Source organism: Rhyacophila brunnea, unplaced genomic scaffold (genome assembly GCF_057557595.1).
Source record: "Rhyacophila brunnea isolate RB1 unplaced genomic scaffold, BYU_Rbru_1.0 scaffold_4, whole genome shotgun sequence".
NCBI classification, from domain to species: Eukaryota; Metazoa; Arthropoda; class Insecta; order Trichoptera; family Rhyacophilidae; genus Rhyacophila; species Rhyacophila brunnea.
In genome coordinates, this window is record NW_028233068.1 from 48,092,101 (window position 1) to 48,111,548 (window position 19,448).

At 29.1% G+C, this 19,448-nt stretch overlaps 1 protein-coding gene across 16 annotated transcripts in view; it reads left to right on the forward strand.

Annotated features, from left to right (window-relative positions):
- Window positions 1-3,812: 3,812 nt before the first annotated feature.
- bt (projectin protein bent) overlaps window positions 3,813-19,448 on the forward strand; it is a 229,024-nt gene continuing 213,388 nt past the window's right edge. For all 16 annotated transcript variants that reach the window (XM_085953753.1, XM_085953755.1, XM_085953760.1 and 13 more), the window contains exon 1: window positions 3,813-3,911. The gene's annotated coding sequence lies outside the window, so the exon portion shown is untranslated. The remainder of the gene's footprint in view (window positions 3,912-19,448) is intronic.

The following is a 19,448-nucleotide window of genomic DNA, read 5'->3' on the forward strand; positions in this document are numbered from 1 at the left end:
TAATTTTATTCAACGTATCAAAATAAGTTAGGATATTATATGGGTTTACGTTGTCGTTTAAAAAGTCCAGCATCCTTATTCTTCAAATTTTGAATTCTTTGGCTATGTCGTGATATATGCACTGCTTCAGTTACCCACACATGTGAGGGCAGAAAAAAGAAAAAGAGACAATGAAGAAGACACATATTTTCTTGGCTGACGAATCTTTGTAGTTCAACCAAAGTCATTTTTTAGAGCAGCAATGATAAAACGGAGATATAGATTATAATATTTATCAACCTTTCTTATGAAGGCGACGCATAAAGATGAAGATTATTTATATTAAAAGTGTCCAATGAATATAGACATTCATCGACTTATTCAGCCAAGGAAGTTAATAAATTTATTTAACGTAAAAAATCTTTAATATCCAAATAATTTGGATTATAAAGTCGTATTAATATGTTAGTTCTTTTATGATGACATTTGAAACTATTTTACAAGATCATAAAGTATGATTAAGTTGATAAACTCAACAAATATTAAGATTGTTCAGTTGCCATTCCGATTTTCTGGCTCAATCAATGGCGGCCATTTTTATTTTCGTATTAATTACTTATTCGAATGCAGTTATAAATGGTTTTATAAAAAATACAGGGTTTTTCAAATAAATAACAATGGCGTGTAGTATTATTGGCTGCTTATCTACTAAAAGATATCGTGACGGATTATCTTTTTGTATTCCCTGCAAACTGGCAAATAAATGTCATAGTAGTAAGTTCTCTGCAAATAAACTTGCAATGCGAAGTCATTTGTGGCTATTTTAATCAGAGGACCAGCGGTCCTTTTATGTTTCAATTCCATACATTTAGGCTCCATCTCAATAGAAGATTTTTTTTCAACATCTTTGATAATAAAAAAAATAATAATATAAATAAATTGGTTACGAAAAACTATTATAATATACAAAAAATGTGTTATAGTAATGTATACATTGATAGAAATGCATCAAATATTAATGTCAAACATTCGGTCAACATAAATTCTGTTTAATTATTTGGACTGTAGTATAACGACTCTGATGATTAAATGATAATAACGATTTTGTTCAAATTTATCCCTAACCCTTGAAAGAAACCAAAAATAGACCATCATGATTAAATGATAACATATTGATGTATTATTTTACTGGAGATTCAATAATTAGAAAGATAATTTTGTTAATCAGTGGACAGACAAAACCGATATTCCTCATTGTTGGATATTTATTATTCCAAACCACAAGGAATCATTTAATTTAAGTGTTCAGTAATTATGATAGTCTAGGAAAACAATAAATAAAATTTAGTATATTACATTATCATAATATAATAATATATTGTAATCATTCTTGGTTCTATAGACTAAAGCAGAACATTATCTTCTCTGCTATAATTTAAAATCAAATTAAGCATTGTAGTGAGTAACAAACTCCCCATTTCTTTATGTTTTATATATTGTTTTTTAATTCAATATTAGTATTATGATTTGAGCATGGACTCATTAATAAGCACACATTATAATATTAATAATATGTTCCAGTTAAATTTGTTTCATCTCAAAATTTTAATTGTGCTTAATTTACATTTCGTGAATGATTTACTCTTCCACATATATGGAAAACTCTTTATTATGTTTTGAAGGACTGGCCATTTTAAATTTGGTTAACCATGTTTGATCCTAATAAGATCATATGGGCTTTCACAGAGTGGATACTGTATTAACAAATTTTGTGGTTTTTTCGCCCAATCCGGGATTCGAACTCGGGACTCACGACATTACAGGCCGACACGTTACCTTCTCAGCAATCGTGCGCATTTTATCATTAGTGATAAGAATTATTAAACATAATTAAATTTGTATAAAGTAGGTAGGTTTAGTCAGTTTATCCGTGGTGTTTCAACCGGCATCCGAGGCAGTCCAGATTTAGATTCCGTCGGAAGGGCGCGGGGAGATGCGGCTCCAATTTATTTTTGATACTTTTAAATTCTTTCTCTCTAGCTTACCGATATTAATATTGTAATGTCGCTAAGCACCGTTTACACGTATTATGCAAACCAACCCAACTTGCGTTGCATTCACTGTTATTTTAAAACTAGTATTCATTTTGGTGGAAACACTTTTTTCTATTACTTGACTTAACTCATAAATATAATTATATATATTGTAAATATGTCAACTGAGTAATCGCAATCTCTTATACAATGTAAACAATGTTCATTTGGAAAAAAACCAAAACTGATAAGTAGAGGGGAAACAATAACTTGTTTTCTTCTATGAAAAAAAATATGTTATGTATGTATACGCACACGGTTACAACTGGCAACCTTTTATATACGAGTATATAAAGGGTTAACCCCTGTTGTAAGTGATAAGATTTATTCACACAACCGGATCTATAAAGAATGTAGACGATAAAGTCCATGCATGATTTAAAGGTTTCATGCATGATTTTCTGATACGATTTTGATAAATTTTTCACTTCATAAGAACATAGAATTGTCAAGTCAAATGAAAATACTCACCCCTCTCCACCAGCTACACTACCACAGTGGCAAAGGGTGGAGATTGGGTGTGAAGATTCAATTCAATTAAACCCTGCCTCGATTTAACCGTAATTAGTAGTAGATAGATGTTGTATACCTGGTGTTTTGTCCTTTCGGACAGTAGCTTCGGCCTGAATAGATTCTACAGGACGAAGAAAGTTGCATTTCCACTCTTCAACATTTTCACTGCCACCAGACCGGCTAGATCAAGGTGCATCTCGTTATTTTGGGAGATGTTGGTTTCCATGTAGGTACTTAAAACAGCGGTGGTTTCAAATATCGAATTAGCCACCAAAATATTTCATAAGTGTCTATTCTTCCTCGATACTCTTAAGTACTTAGACTTAAATAACGAAAAATCAAATTAACTTTGTAAATGTTTTTTCGTTTATATTGTTTATTTGTGTTGGCATGTGTACCTACTATTCGAAATATTCGTAAAGCCTGCAGTGTCATATCCACAAAAAAATATTAGTGATGTGACAACAGTATATTTAAGCATCTGTTGAAAAGATAAGCTGATCACCAATCAGGACGTATTGAAACAACAACGTTAAAAACTACAATGAACATACAATTTAGATACGAGTACTACATCATAAAACGATAGATAGCAAGACATGCTACCACTGGTCTTTGAAGGAAGAATATTATGACGTCAGAAAGACGATAGAAGAAGGACTTCCTGATTCTGAAAATATTTCAGTTATAGTAGTTAGTATAGAAGTATACTTCAGACCAACTGCATCAGGGTGAGAAGCCGGAACAATGATGTTCAACATACTATAGGGGTGGAACCGTAAAAATGAAGAATACACTATTGTATGTTAGTATTCTGATAGGATGTTCTGAGATTACTAAATCCGTGTATTATTATATGACTACAATATAGATAAGGACGTCAAATCGAAAGAAAAATTATCGATAGGTACCAAAGTATCGAAATATCGGTTAAAGATACTTTCTTGACGTCCCTAAATTGGGGTTTAATTGAATCTTAGATTGAGCATAAGTCATGGTCTATAGTAGAGAGCAATATTATGGCTGAAGACTGCGTCGCTGCTGTGTGATAGACAGTCTCGTTGAAAGTGAGGAATGTAGCCGAACCTTTGATTAAAGATCGCATGGCGTGGGAGGACGGACATCTTACGAAAATTATGCCTGCGGTGGGAAAATGCGAGCTTCGAAGATCGCCCGCTGCGTGGCGCTGCAACTCACAACTTTATTCTTCCTCGAGGAGCATCAGTCAGTTTTGCCCAAAGCTTACGACCGCAAGTCGAGCTACAGGCGTTGGCTCTGTTTTTTACGGGCGATGCGTAATCCGAACAAAAAAGCCGACAAAGCATTGTAAGTCAACGAAAACAGCATAGCATCACCTCCATAATGTAATTCCTACATGTATATACGATCATGAAAAAATGGCCCGCAGGAATGTACGGCGAAAAATAAAACCGCGCGCGCCCGCTGGCTCAAATGTCAAAATTCGAAATTAGAACATCGCCGCCTAAATAAGTGTTGCCGCGTTTCGGAGAAATTTCACACTTGATTATAAATAAAAAATATATATTCTGTAAAAAAAACGTCGCGTAGTTTTTTCCTGCGCCGTTTTTCGGCAGTTTTCAATGCATATATTTTCTCTTATTAATTTTTCATTGGTATATTGGTATTTATGTATTGTTATTATGTTTAAATAAAAGAATAAATAAAAGTGCTTGCTAGCGGTGAGTGTTGTGTTTATAAAAAGCTTATTAATATAACATTATTAATTTTTGTGTGAGCAGTGAATATAATGTTTTCTATTATCACATATCTCTTTCAACGGTATTCTAACCCTGTGAATAGTATTTTTTTACTTGTAGTTTTGCTCTTTTGTATAGAGTAAAAAGTATCATTAACAAATTTGAAATTAAAAATCTCTTTAATGTGGTGATAATTATCGCTTTTGAGAAAACATAACGCAACAAGTTTAAAAAAAGTTTTGTATTCAAGTGAAGTGCCAAATTGGGATTTATATTACCAACTATTTCAAAATATTTTTGAATATTTTTTATGTTACACATGCAATTCAATACACACCACCCACACTCTTCTGTATTAAAATATTACTCTGGAACACATGAAAAACCATATTACCATTTTGGTATATTATAATAAAACCTATGTGATACACAAAATCTAACAATCAATAATTTAATCTAATATTTTGAATAAGAAAAATGATTATATAAGATAATAAGGAAACAATTAAACTTTTTTTCAATATAATAAAACCAACGATCAATGATATATTATGTCTTGATCAGCTTTATAAAATGAAAGATTATTATCACAATTACTTCAAAAATAAATTAGTAATCTATACTGAATCTAATTTGCATGAAAAATTGTTTTTTAGATCAATAATTAGGTAAAAACATTCATGAAATATTGCGAATAGATATACAATTTATAGCATTTTGACGACATATTACATAATTTAAACTTTATTATATTGATATCAAAGATAGTATGGAAAGTAATGTTAGTTAGAAACCTCCTTGTTGCGCAATATTATCTCGAATTTAGAGAATTTGTTTTTTAACGAGAGACGTTGGTAGCACTGGTGATACCCAGTTGTAACAGGATTCCGCGACCTGTGAAAATTTACAGTGGCAACCTGCTGAAAAACACACGTGGGCGCGAGACACAAATTCTCTCGGCCAATTATACTACTATTCCTATACACTTAAAAGACTGGAAATACGATAGAAGCACTCGGGGCATGCCTCGAATTCTGCGCTCGGGGAATTTTATTTTTAGACCTGGTAACATTCGGCGCTTGGATTCGACGGCTAGCGGACGGCGGGAAATTTCTAGAGAGAAAATTCTTTGCATTTCAAAAATGAATGGAGCTTGAAAATAAATTTATGTAACAAACAATTTTGAAATCGTTCATTTAAGATTACATGAAGAGACAATGTTTCTAAATTGACACAACAACATACAATGTTATTTACGAGTATATTATTAAATAACTGATAGGTACTTATTTCATGGTTTAATTCAACAATTTCTATAATTTTTACTTACACATTAGCTTTCACTAAAAATGAAATATAAAGTTCATTATTTTTCTTTAGTTGATTTCTTGACACATTAAAATTTAATTATCATGTATCAGTAAATCATTTATTCCTTCATGGGGTTGAGATTTTTTAAACATATTTCCACTAGAATTAGTTATTTACTCAAACCATTAGGAGCTCTGGATTAAAGAAAAAAATGTTTTTTTCTGCCAGACGCGGGATTTGTACCCACACCCACGGCTTTAGAAATGGGCGTTATCACCACCTTTTCCATGAAATAATTACCTGTCGATTTTAATGATTACTACTTTTGTATAGACGATTCAGAATATTAATAATATTCACACCAATAGCTACTCGTAAAATTGCAGAATCTTTTTTTAATAACAGTCCATGTTATTAGATTGTTCCAAAAAAATATAATAAATTATAATTATTAAAAAAATAAAAATAGGCAAAACTAAGCTAATAACTAAGAGCAAAGTAATGTCATTATATTTTAATTAATATATTAAGGTATAATGACAACAACAATAACATAGATAATATAATTTTTAATTTAAATATTTATATTATTGGCTGTTGCCTCATGGCTAAAGATCATGTCCACCTTGAAATTCCGTCATCTTCTGAGCGACGAAGACTTTCAAACCCGTCTCGGTTTTCCACTTTGGTTAAGGAAGAATGAAGGCTGCCCCCAATAAACTCATTCACTTGGTCGCTCCAGCGCGTCGACGCCTTCCCTGAAGGCTATCTAAAACTATCAGTCTCTCCGGGTTATCCGGTCCACGCAGAAAAATATATCCAAAAAACTTCAGAATGCCCCTCAAACATATTGTCTAGAGCCGTTCCTTTATCTGTAGTCTCTGGATGATTGACTGATTCTTCCTGTGCTCTGTCGGATTTTAAAATCAAAACATACAAATTCCACTCCATTTAAAAATTTTGTAAATATAAATTGAGTTGTCTAGTATATAAACAACCAGGTGACATTGAATAGAAAATTACAAAAAAGTTTGTTAGATAACATACCTAATTATGTTGGTATTTTAAAAACGTCATTAATACTTGAATTGTAAACAATTTATTGCAATGCATTGCCAAGATATGCAGTTGTTGGCGTAGAATTTCTTTCCATTTTATTTCACCACCCAAGCAATACAATAAAGCACTGTATGTATGAAAGGTAATTAATTTTGTGCCAAATCAACACAAAAACTTGATAGGTCTCAGCATTTCAATATTTTGAATTAAGAATAAGATGTCATATTTGATGTTTTTACAGTTAGGTACGCATTATGTAGTATTTGACCGCCAATATTTGATAGTACATCTCTAGTAAATTTTAATAAAGATGACATACTCTGTTTCAAAGCTTCTTTTTTATTTGCAATCCAATTACAGCCCTTGTTGCAACATTATGACTAAAACGGAGGAAAATATAACAGTTTTGAATGAAAAGTAATTGAATTAAAAATTATCATCACTCATCATCATGTATGGCACTCCAACCCTTGGCGGGTCATGGCCTCCTTCAAAATCCATCCTCCATCCTGGACGATTCAGCACCAATTCTTTCCAGTTGCTTTGACCTAGCATTTTTAAATCTCCCGTGACACAGTCCAGCCATCTCAATTTCGGCCGTTCAGATCTTCTCTTGCCATCGGGGGTTGCGTACTTAGCTACCCTCGCCGGTATATTCTCCGCCATTCTATATACATGATCGATCGTGCATTTTAATATGCCGCAAGATCTTTTTGTCCACATAAAGTGTGTACAGCTCCTCATTATACCTTGACCTCCAAATGCCACTTTCTTGAACAGCCCCAAAGATGATTCTCAAAACTCTCCTCTCAAAGATATCCATATTTTTCTCATCCTGTTTGGTGAGTGCCCAGCACAATTACTAATGGACCTAATAGTTTTAGCAAGTGATTAACATCCATTCCTCGTAAAATCAAAAATCTATTGATACAAACAACCTACACTATATTCAAACAACTTTGGAACGATCTTGATACCATCAACTAAAGCGATACTATAAAATAAAGTAATACTATTATTACTTTGATTAAATTGCATAGTATCTATATGTTATCCGTTTATTAACAAAATTTTAAAAGATCCCAGATAACTTAATTATGAAGAAATATCTGTAAAAAGTATACTTGTGAATCTGCAGCTAAATCTGTTTATAATAGTCGCTCGGCAAGCAAGTAGTTTAGTACCACACGATGTAATTTTAAGATTTTTGTAATAATTTTGTTTCTGACGCTTTTTTTAAGATATGATATATACTTTTTTATTGATAAGTCATTTTCATTATCAATATTGGCTAGTAATAGAATAACGTGATATTTTATAGTAAATTCCTTAATATATCAAATAACGGGAATACGTGTAGATAGATATAAACAAAGTTCACGTTGATAATAATTATATTGGTACCTATACACGTACTCACCAATATCAACATTAATGTTTATATCTTAAAAGATTCACTTACAAGTTTCCTACTTACATATTTATTACTTTCATTATACTTAACATCAATTTAAACACAAGAATTTGGAAAATAATACGATTGATGAACAGTTGTATATGTAATGTAAAAAATCAATGTTTAGATATTATATTCATCTGTAAATATATGAGAACTTCAGTAAAGTGATTTTTATGAACTGTTGCGTTATGTTTAAACCAATAATTTACTAATATTTACAATTGGATTTAATTATTGGTCAACACTACTTCGAGATATTTGGTAAGAAACTTTACGCTTTCAAAATATTTTTGTGTTTATTTAGTTACTGTACATATTTAGCCCACTACATTATGATATAAACTATTATTGGAGAATAAACGTTTTTCATCCACGAATTACAAATTTAAAAAAAATGTTAATTTTGTCATAGAATATTATCTGCGAATAATCAGTTTATTTTATAATTTTATTTATAATAAATGTGTATGTATCAATAATAATCGTTATAAAATATCGACTGAAAATATTTTATATTTTTCTCGGTATTTAGAAAAATATAGTTTCACTCTGTATTACACGTTTGGATATATTATATACTAATATTCCCTGTGTATTCATTATGAAATATTGGGTATCAATGTTTCAAATGTAAATACAATACAAATGATTCATAAACAAAATTATTTAAATTACTATTATATAAATTATAATATATAAATTTTGAAATGTAACTGAAATGAAGGTGTTTGACGAACCAGTTACTTTGTTTATAATAGTTATTAGGCAGGTATCATAATTACGTTATACTTAGCAACATTTTTTCATTAATAAATGAAAAAAATATAATATTTAAATGGCATACGGGAGTCGGTTTATTAACAAAAAAATGATAAACAATTAATTATATTAGTTATTAAATTTATTTTTTTGTACTACATATAATTTTATTTACTCTAAAACCGATTTGTCTTTAACATATTTTCAATTGGTAACTTCATACAAATATAATATACAATTCAGTTATAATTTACTTATGTCACTTCCATTTTATGGATAACGCAATTAATAAACTATTAGTATTAGGGTAACAGAAAATTGACAAATACGCATTAATTGAAATAATTAATTGAATTGCAATATAAAATCTTCATTATTATATTTAAAATAATCACCATGACCCTACGTTAAAGATCGCCTGTATAATATTTACCTTATCCAACGCCAACAATAATAATGCATTCTACTATTTCCACAAAATCATTTAAAAAAATAATCGATATAAAACATTGAAATCTGTGGAATAAAATGTACTTTTAAAACTTATAAACTTGTTACTAATTACTTGTAAATATTGTATTATGTGATAATCTGTCATCAATGCCCGACGAATATTCGTATCTACTATAATTATTATATTATAGATGTATATACTATATTATTATTCTTAATATTATTAAATAAATATGAAATATTTAAGGAAAAATTTAAGAATTGACATATTTTATGACTTATTTAAAAATGATATTGTAAGTTAACGAAAAACGATTTTTATATTTTCACATATATTATGTTATTCAGAATAACATCCGGATTTATATTTGAGAAGTCGTATTTGTTTAATAAATTTATTTTTCATATAATATGTAATTTTGATAGTGTGTTAATGTTAGATAAAATACCCTGTATTTAAACTGGAAATGTAAATGTCTGGTTTAAAGACAAATACTATTCTCTGGTAAATCTTTATGTCACTCCTTTCTGAAACTTGATGGACGCTTATACCAATTCGACATTTTAAAATATGCATAATATTATCTATTAATTCTCAATGCCTGAAAGTTTACAATAAACTATATCTACATGACTGTTAGAAACCAAGACAAAATGCAATAATTATTATTACTTAAATTAGTCACGTATTTTTATGAGTATTATTTTACAAGAGAAAACAATGCTTATAATATACTTACATGATTTAATAATTAAACTAAAAATATTAATTTTTTTATATTATTTATTTATGTTGTGAATAACAAAGATATATCACAACAGGTGTGCATATAATAAGTAATGGCAAAAATAAGTGTTACAAATACACATGGAACAGATACACATTTCGCAAGAAGCAGCGCAATGCTTCTCAGAGCTCTCGAAACATATTTGGCTGAAGAAGTACGGCGATATGATTTATAAGTAGGCAGAAAGCTGCACTAAAGTTTACGCACTGGTTTTGCAATGTGATTAAAAGCTCCGTGCGTCGGTCAAACAGTGTCTAATTATTGCATATGAACAACTTATTCGGATATTACGTCATGATATTTTTATCATAAAAGATTGATAAATTACATACAAAATACTACATTTTTCTACACTATTATTTATTTAGTATATTCCATAAGGTGATTTTTTTTTCAATTTATTTCCGGAATGCCTATATTTTTAATAATGTTAAATTATTATAAGTAATAAAACAATATATTATAAAAGTTTAATAGGTCAACGCGAATAAAGAATAATTCAAGCCAAGCTCTGTTAAAGTCTTTATTAAAATTAATATTCAATTCAGAATAATTATTATAAAAAATAAGTTTAGCTTATTAGGGTATATATTTTAATAATTTAAAGAAAGTAAGGAAATGTATTAGGGTAGGTATAAAAGATCGCTAAAATAATATATTTTATACCATTTATCATTTTAAAGTAGTTAAATACTTAATTTAATAATATTATTGTGCGATAATATACAATTTTATTAAATAATTACTAGAGTAAATAAGAAGATCTCGTCTTTATTTATCAGTAAAGTACTCTAATAGGCTTACTTAAATAATTTCTTTCTATATTCTTGTTTTTGATAATGGGGTGGTTTACATTTGTAAAATTAATATTATACTGGTGAACACGTAGTTTCTTAAAACGTTGTCAAATGATCGCATTTTATCTAAATGATGATACATAAGAAAATGAAACAGTCACAACGGCAAACCTTTTTCTTCCATCTACGCCAGTCTAATTGATTTTCAATTACTCTAATACATTGATTATTGAGTTGTATAAAAACAAAAATGCCACTGTCCTTCAAAGTCATTTAATGGAAAATCAAATTTGCATTTTTCAATCATTTTTTGATTTTTTGTGGGAATTTTGCATTGAATCTGTTGGAATTTTAGATTCTACATGTAGCAGGAATATGCAATTACTTTGTACATGTATGTAATTTTCTTAGTTTTATGAACAGTGGCGTTTTTGCTTGTAAATATCTCAATTTAATTAATTATCTATTAAAGTTTCTTTTTCATTTGACAAACGTTAAATTCACTTTAATAAAATTATCTGTACCTACTTGTTAATTATTTAATAATATTAGTAGTGGTCCATTTAATTAATCATATTTGTAAATAGGCATCTGATAAAGTATATAATAAGTATATAAGTCGTTATTTATTATTTATTAACTATCACAGAGAGTAAATCATATTTGAAAATATTTCTGATAACAATATGACTGTATATTAAATCATATGTTGTAATTTACTGGCTTAATCTTGATTAATATTTTCACAGTTCGTTAATAATCAAATCTAGTTGACCTGCCAAGTTTGTTCACATTATTACGTACGACTACTTTGTATTTCTGCATGTAATCTGTGTTGAATCATTGAAGACGCTTTTGTTTCACTGTAATTAATAAACCATTAATTTATCTCAATGACAGTAATCGTATTAGGTATATTATATTATGATAACAGCAATTGAAATTAAAAACATGTAGTATTGGCAGGCATTACCTTTTGGTAGTTATTATGTAGTTGTTTTTAAGTCCCCAACTGTTGAGGATTATCAAATTTTCTAGGTTTATTTTCCTAGCGATCGCAGTATTCCACCGTCTTTATATATGAATATATTGAGAGACATGTAGCTTTTTAATCTTGTCAAACCATTAGATATACGAGCTCTCTCTTTCGCGTCCGTTAACGTTTTTAAAGTGCCGATTTTTCATATTTATTTCTTTCGAAATGAACGGATTCTTTTTTTTATGCCCAAAATACCGTAAAGAAAGGTGAATAACCAGACAAACTACTTTACTACATTTTTTTAAAAACCTCTAAATGCTCTGTGATGCATATTCGGCGATAATTCTCCTTTTAGCCCAGTCATATTAGGATTTTACCTGAAAATAATTTTTCTAAAGAGGACACTGAATAACAATACGTAGAGTGATTGCTAGTACTCAGTAATAACATATTCAAAATCAACACTCTTAAGTCCTGTGTTATGGTCGCCATCTTGGAAAATGGTGGATGATTTTTAATTTCCCAGCTATATCTCAATTAACGACTGAAACATCGAAAAATAATTTAAATAAATATTGAATAAAATAAAAAAAACATATATTAATAATAATGTTATCGTATTTGAAACGGTTATCGAGCTGTAGGGTAGGAAGTAAATGCAGACAACAAATTTTAAACTTGAATATTGAATTAAAATTTTGAAATTGTGTAACGGGTATGTTGATATATTTATTAATGAAATGTGCATCTAAAGCACCATTTAAAAAAATGACTGAACATTTAAAACCCGACACTAGTTTCCAAGATGGCGGTAGTAGCACATACTTACTAGAAACTAGTCGTTATCTGTCCTATACGTATACAAAGCATCTTCGTTAGGTAGATTCTTTACGGGAAGGGTATAAATAATATTTATTGTAAAAGTGAATATTTCACGAAACAATAAATTTAATATAAAATGAAATACAGTTATATTCTTGAATTGTGTCTCTCCTGTAGGTATATATAGCCATATGTTTACAAATATGTCGTCGGTTTTGAAGGCGCAACTATCATATAAAAGTTTTGTCTGTATAGAAAAGGGTTATTTTATCATATTATGTTATCAATACATACTTTGGTATTATTATGATTTATTAAAATTATTATTTTCAATAACCATAGACAAACCTGTATAGATATTACACTAATAAATTAATTAATTGTCTTATGTCGGAATAGGTTTTTATTAACGAGTATAACCAACCATAATCATACCCGCGCCATCTATTGTCATACCTACTCTTCTTAGTGATAACATTGCAAAACAAAAGATAGGTGGTCCAAATAGATTGTCAAAGAATCTTATCTGCCGCCAGACGTCGACAGATCGACCAAACGTCACACCAACACAATCAAAATGCCCTGTGACTAAAATACAATGCGGCACAGACACAACTAAAAGCTTGTGACGGATATAATTTTGTTTGCAATCGAATTCCTTGACGGCTGATTTAAAATGGCGCATCCATTGTTTTTCCCGCCTACTCTGCAGCTGTCAGGTGGGGAAAGCGAATTTCCAATATGGCGAACGCGTAGCAAATGGCCGCTGACGTATAGAACGATATTTAGTGAATACTGAAAATTAAATTAACAGGCATCACGTAACATTATATTTATTAAAATCTTGAATTAATAGGTAGACAGTTGTAATCTCCCCGTAAATTTAAACAATACTACTGAAACAAATCTACTACATTCAACTTATGCATTGAAAATGAAAGATAGTTATTATATAATTGGGCCATATACATTTCGTCGCTATAGGATTGGTTTTCCGAATATCCGTTTTTGTCGAAATCTACCTCTTAATACAGAATGTTTTTTTGTATCTAATTGGACTAGAACCATCCCTTTCTTTAAATTACTTTGTAATGGTAATGAATACATCATTCATATGCTGTAAAAATAACAATTTAAATATCTCCATGTATTTAAATATAGGATTATGAAATTTGTTTTTCGTCTCCTGAACATTTGGTCTATTTGGGAAACCAATCCTACAACGACGATTTGTATTCAACTAAGGCTTATTTATGGTAGAAATTAGTTACCAGTGGATTGTAGAAACAAGACACATTATTAAAGTAAATAAGCTTAAAATAATATTTTTTCAAATAAAATCTTTATGCAGCCTTATTACGATAGTAAAAAGCTTAAAATTAATCATTACAAAATATACGTACCGAATTCATTAACCTAATATTGATCAGTGATAAAAAAATATTTATTTCGTTTAAATTAGTGTTTCGCAAACGCTAGAATCTAGTCGAATAAACTTTCAACGGTCACTCTTTTTAATAAATACATTCAACCTGACCGAGACTTTTAAGTAAATGACATCAATATTATCTATACGTCAAATCATTTTGTTTCATGTCAGTTTTCCGATTTTTAAATTTATAGTATTTGACATTATTGCGGTGACCAAAATGCAATTTTATACTATTTTTAGCTTACTATATTATCTGGTTAGTCAAATTTAACTTTAAGTCTTTTACGTGCTATTAAGGATACATAATAATTTAATATGATAGTTTAGGAAACATATAAACAGATCTGTTTAACCTTATACTAATATAGGACATATTCTACCAACAATGGTTTAATTTTTGTTTCACTATGTGTATTTCTATAAAGATTATAAGTCACATTTTTTGGACATCATTATTGGCGACGCACCTTGCTGAGTACAGAGACATTCTACGTCAAAATCCAATGATACTGTTTTTAAGAATTTAAACTGAGTATCAAAATATTATTTTTAGAAAAAAATACGCTATGACTAAGACATGAAAAATTATACCACCAACTTTCATTACGTGCTGGGTATCAGTAACAAAATATTCTGGCAGCTTATTTTTAAGCAATATTTGGCAGAGTTAACACAGGAGTTATAATAATAACACTGTGCGGTGTCCAAAAATTTCTTAGTCTTGATAATTTCGTCTATTTTTGAACATAATTATTTATCTGTAACTCAAAACCGTGAATGGCTTGACCGGATGTTGTCTGTCAATGCATTCTAGGGATGCAATAGCATTTAGAGTTGTAAATAATTGCAGCGAGGATGAGTCATCGTTCAAAATATTGTACACGTTCCACATTTTGCGGTCGATACGGACCGAAAAGTTTTGTTTTTATATATAAACTTGAGCGCATTATACGCTTCCAATGTGGATTTTATTTAAATCAGTACAAAAAGAAATATTTTATCAAAGTCATGAAATAACATGTTGGATTTTAACTACACTACACAGAACAGATATCCAAAACATGGTCGAGCTTCTTCTTTTATATTGAAGGACAAAAGATCACTATGAGCATGCATTTCAATGAAATAGTTACTGCAATAATTCATCATTTTTTAAAATTTACTTCCTAGTAAAATCAACATATATATTGGGTACCATTTAAAAAATGCTCAAACGAACAGTGTTACTCTGCAATGATTTCCATATTACTGATTACATCTCAATATTTACGTAGGCAAGTTATAAGAATATGTCAAAGCAGTGATTCCAAATCAGGTGTATATGAAGCTCTAACTGTGTCAGGGGTTACGCGAAAATTTGCAATTTGTGAAAAAAAAAATGAAACCGTTTTAACCGGTATGTGTCATCCGCACAGGGATTCCAAAATTCTACAATACATTTCAAGGGCTCAGCTTTGGGTGAAAGTACGCGAATTTACAATAGGTAAAATTTATTTTTCAATTAAACATTTACAATGTGAGATATAAATTGTATGTGCCATTATGTAAGTGGACGCAACAGCGGTATATGACAATAATGCTTGAAGATTTAAATGCGAACATCTTTATTGCGATATGGTCAGAATTAATTTTTCATTCTAGTTATGTAAAAAATGGCATTTGTAAAAACAAACCTCGTTGTTTTAGCTGGTACTTTGTACGATTCAGATATTACAAACGTTCGATGTCATTATTTTTATAGATATGATATACTTGATTTTAACTCTATGGAGTTTTTCATAGCTGAAGCCTGGTTTGTTACAGCTTCGTTGAATTATTTACGTGCCCAGTAGAATTCCACCAATAAACTTTACTTGCTACAAAAATCATTCCTTCCTGTTGAAATAATTCTAGACTGTGGTATAAGTTAAATAATAAATATCATAAAAAATTGAATAGAGAATATTATTTGAAATGAATTTCATAACAGTCATCTGGTTGCAAAAATCTGTGGAATATACTAATAACTAAGTATTTTAAATTCAAAGATAAATTTAAGAATATTTAATATAATAAATATATTAATATATTTAATATGAACATTGATTTTGTTATAAGACTTTTATTAATATTATTATTTTTAATATTTACTGAGAGCCTGTTGAATATTTAATCTAAAAACATACCTACGTATATAGAGACTTTTAAAACAACATTTTTTAAAGTATGGAGTATATACAAATATGAAAAGAAAACTGAATAAAAATAGATGTATGATCATCGGTTAAAATTAACAGCATTTCATTTGGCCTTGCAGATTTTTTTGTAACAAAACTCTTAAAAACAGCAAGAACCAATTCTTAACAATACTTTCTATTTATCGAAACAGTTATTTCCTAAAATTAAATGAGGAACGGGCTATATTGAAATAAACCGCCAATATTGACTGAAATCTTAATTATTCACATATTATGCAAGTTCATGAATTCATGTATTACCAAAATATTTAGATAGCATTTAGATGACCAATCACAAATTCCATTGTCAAACTATAAACAAGCATTCCAGTTTTAATTATTGTTACTAGCCAACTTACAACATATTATTTGATACAAAAATGACAATATTTAGTGCAAGATATTACCGTTATTATATTGAAAGGTCAAAGGTCGATCACGTGACAAATTTGTAAGTCTTCATTGGCAAATACTAGTCAAAACTTTAAGTGAAGTAATTGTTTTTTTGTAACTAATGCATTGTTTGATGTTGTTTTTTTTTTAATTATTAATAACCATATCCTTGCTTTTTAGTACAAGGTGGTTGTCAGTAATTTTGAACAATCACAAACACCCAAACTTTGAGAAAAATACATAAATATTGAGTCCTCACCGGGAATCGAACCTGGAACTCTCGTGTGGAAAACCAGCGCCTTACGCACTGCATCACGAGATGTGCATTGTTTGATATTGTTACCTACTTATTGTGAACCAATAAATATCCGTAAAATAATCTATATAAAAAGTAAATGTTAGATAATAATTATTTCTTCAATAAAAATTATATTCCATGTTTTTTATTATTTAAAGAAGTATAATTTATAGTTTCGTGCAATTTGTAAAATAAACACGTTGTAAAGCTCCATGGATACCAACCTAATGAGAATATACATTATTTTTATTACACAGGTGTATAACCTTGCCGATGTGTTATCTTTGTTATCACGCTACTAGCAAGACAAGAAATGGCTACTAACCAATATATTTTCAACTATATTATGTACACATATAATTAAATATAATTTTTCCAATGAATTTAATATACTCACTAATACCGATTTAGATATTTTATATAATCGCCAGTTATATATATTTATATGAATAATTAATAATTGATGCTTTTTATGCACCCCTATAAGAAAATAACTGTGACGTACTAAATTCTCATCCACACATAGATTCAGACGTGACATGTGTCAGCTGGTGTTGCCAAAATAACTTATCTGTGTGGTCACCACTTTTGTGTGTTGTGAAACAGAAAGTTAGTGCATTAATTATTATGTGCATCCATCCACTAATTAAGAAGTGCTTAATTTAGAACTGCATATTCAACTGTGGTGATGAAGCTTTTAATGTTATATAAAAAGAAAATGAATCGTTAAATATTTGAATAGTTCACAATCCATTTAATTTATGTTGTGGTATCTAGAAAAATGACTATTTATGAATATATTATAATTAATTGGTTTATCAATATAGTTACTTAACAAAAAAAACATACTAAGTATAGTTAATAGGTTTCTATATAAAAATATACGACTATTTATCCCTTGATAACCATGTAAATAATCAAAGATAATTTGGATTATTTTGTATTGCATATTGCACAGTTATAACAAAGATATTTGTAATGTTAGCTTACATTAATACACTGAATAAGCCGTAACTAATTTGGTAGCATGCATGTTAATTTTATAATTGTATTAGGATTTATATATTATGATGTAATAGTAGGTATAATAGTTAAAATTCAATAAACGTGTAGGTACTTTTAAAAGTAAACAGTAATTATATATGTATTCGGGATGAGCCCGCGATCGCCGAGTGCTAATGTATCGGCTTGGTAAGTCGAGACTTTCAAGTTCGAATCCCGGGTCTAAAAAAATCACATACGTATTGTTTTTCAATGTGTGTTTGGATACAGAGCATAAATTTAACATGTTGGGAAAGTAGCTAATATCCGTTTATTATGATATATAAAAATACAATAAATTTATATTTCTAATACTGTTAATAGTAAGTATATGATTTAATTTTCTTGGTTAGATATTTAATCAGAGATCAGATCAGTATCCGTTTGGATATATTTTTATCTTCAGTACCTTAGTACCGCCATGTTAAAATGTTTTGGATAGGGATATAGAAACGTTAAAACTTACCGTATAGATGGCCTTACGTGTTTAATGAATAAAAGCCCTTTTTAGTGTGAAACTATTTTTCATATGCATTTATATATTTTCATTTTTGATTCATTATTAAATAATATATACTTACATAGTGTAATAATCCAGTTATGTAAATTATATTATTTAATTTACGGCATCTTTAAAGACGAATCATGTTAATATTATGAGTCTCAAAGAATTAAATCAGAAGTTTATACATACTACAAATAATATACCATTTAATTTAGATGTAACATATACACCGTTAACAAACAGGGTTGTAAAAAAGCTCGCTCGATATATTAGCAAGAAACTCAAACGAGATTTTTAAAATTAGCATGGAATGCGTAATTGACTTGCGGTCCTTGACAGTTTCAAGGTCAAGTACATGAGTTTGATTAGATATAGTTCACTAAATGGAGATCCAGACCTTGACCGATATGTATTATTAGTTGACTAATGATAATGACATCATTTTTAAAACTTAATTGGTACTTACTGTAAGAAATAAATTGTTTTTGAAAACGAAACGATTTGCTTTTTTTTAAATTTAACAAAATATTTTTTAATATTTTTTTAATCTTTACATCTTTTGATGTATATATAAACAAAATGGTCACCACGGCTATGAGCCTCTTTAACATATATTACCTTCCTTTAACTTTAAAATAATTATATAAAATTAACTTTTATATCCATTTATTAATAATTAATGTATATTTACATTTTATAGTAAAAAACCTCCCAAAGCATTTTAATACGAAGGTTATATTTTCTCAGATAAACATATTTATCGACCACTTTTAATTTTATTAGGTTTTCATTTTTTTCTACGCATTAAAATAATTCCAAATGACCCATGTTTG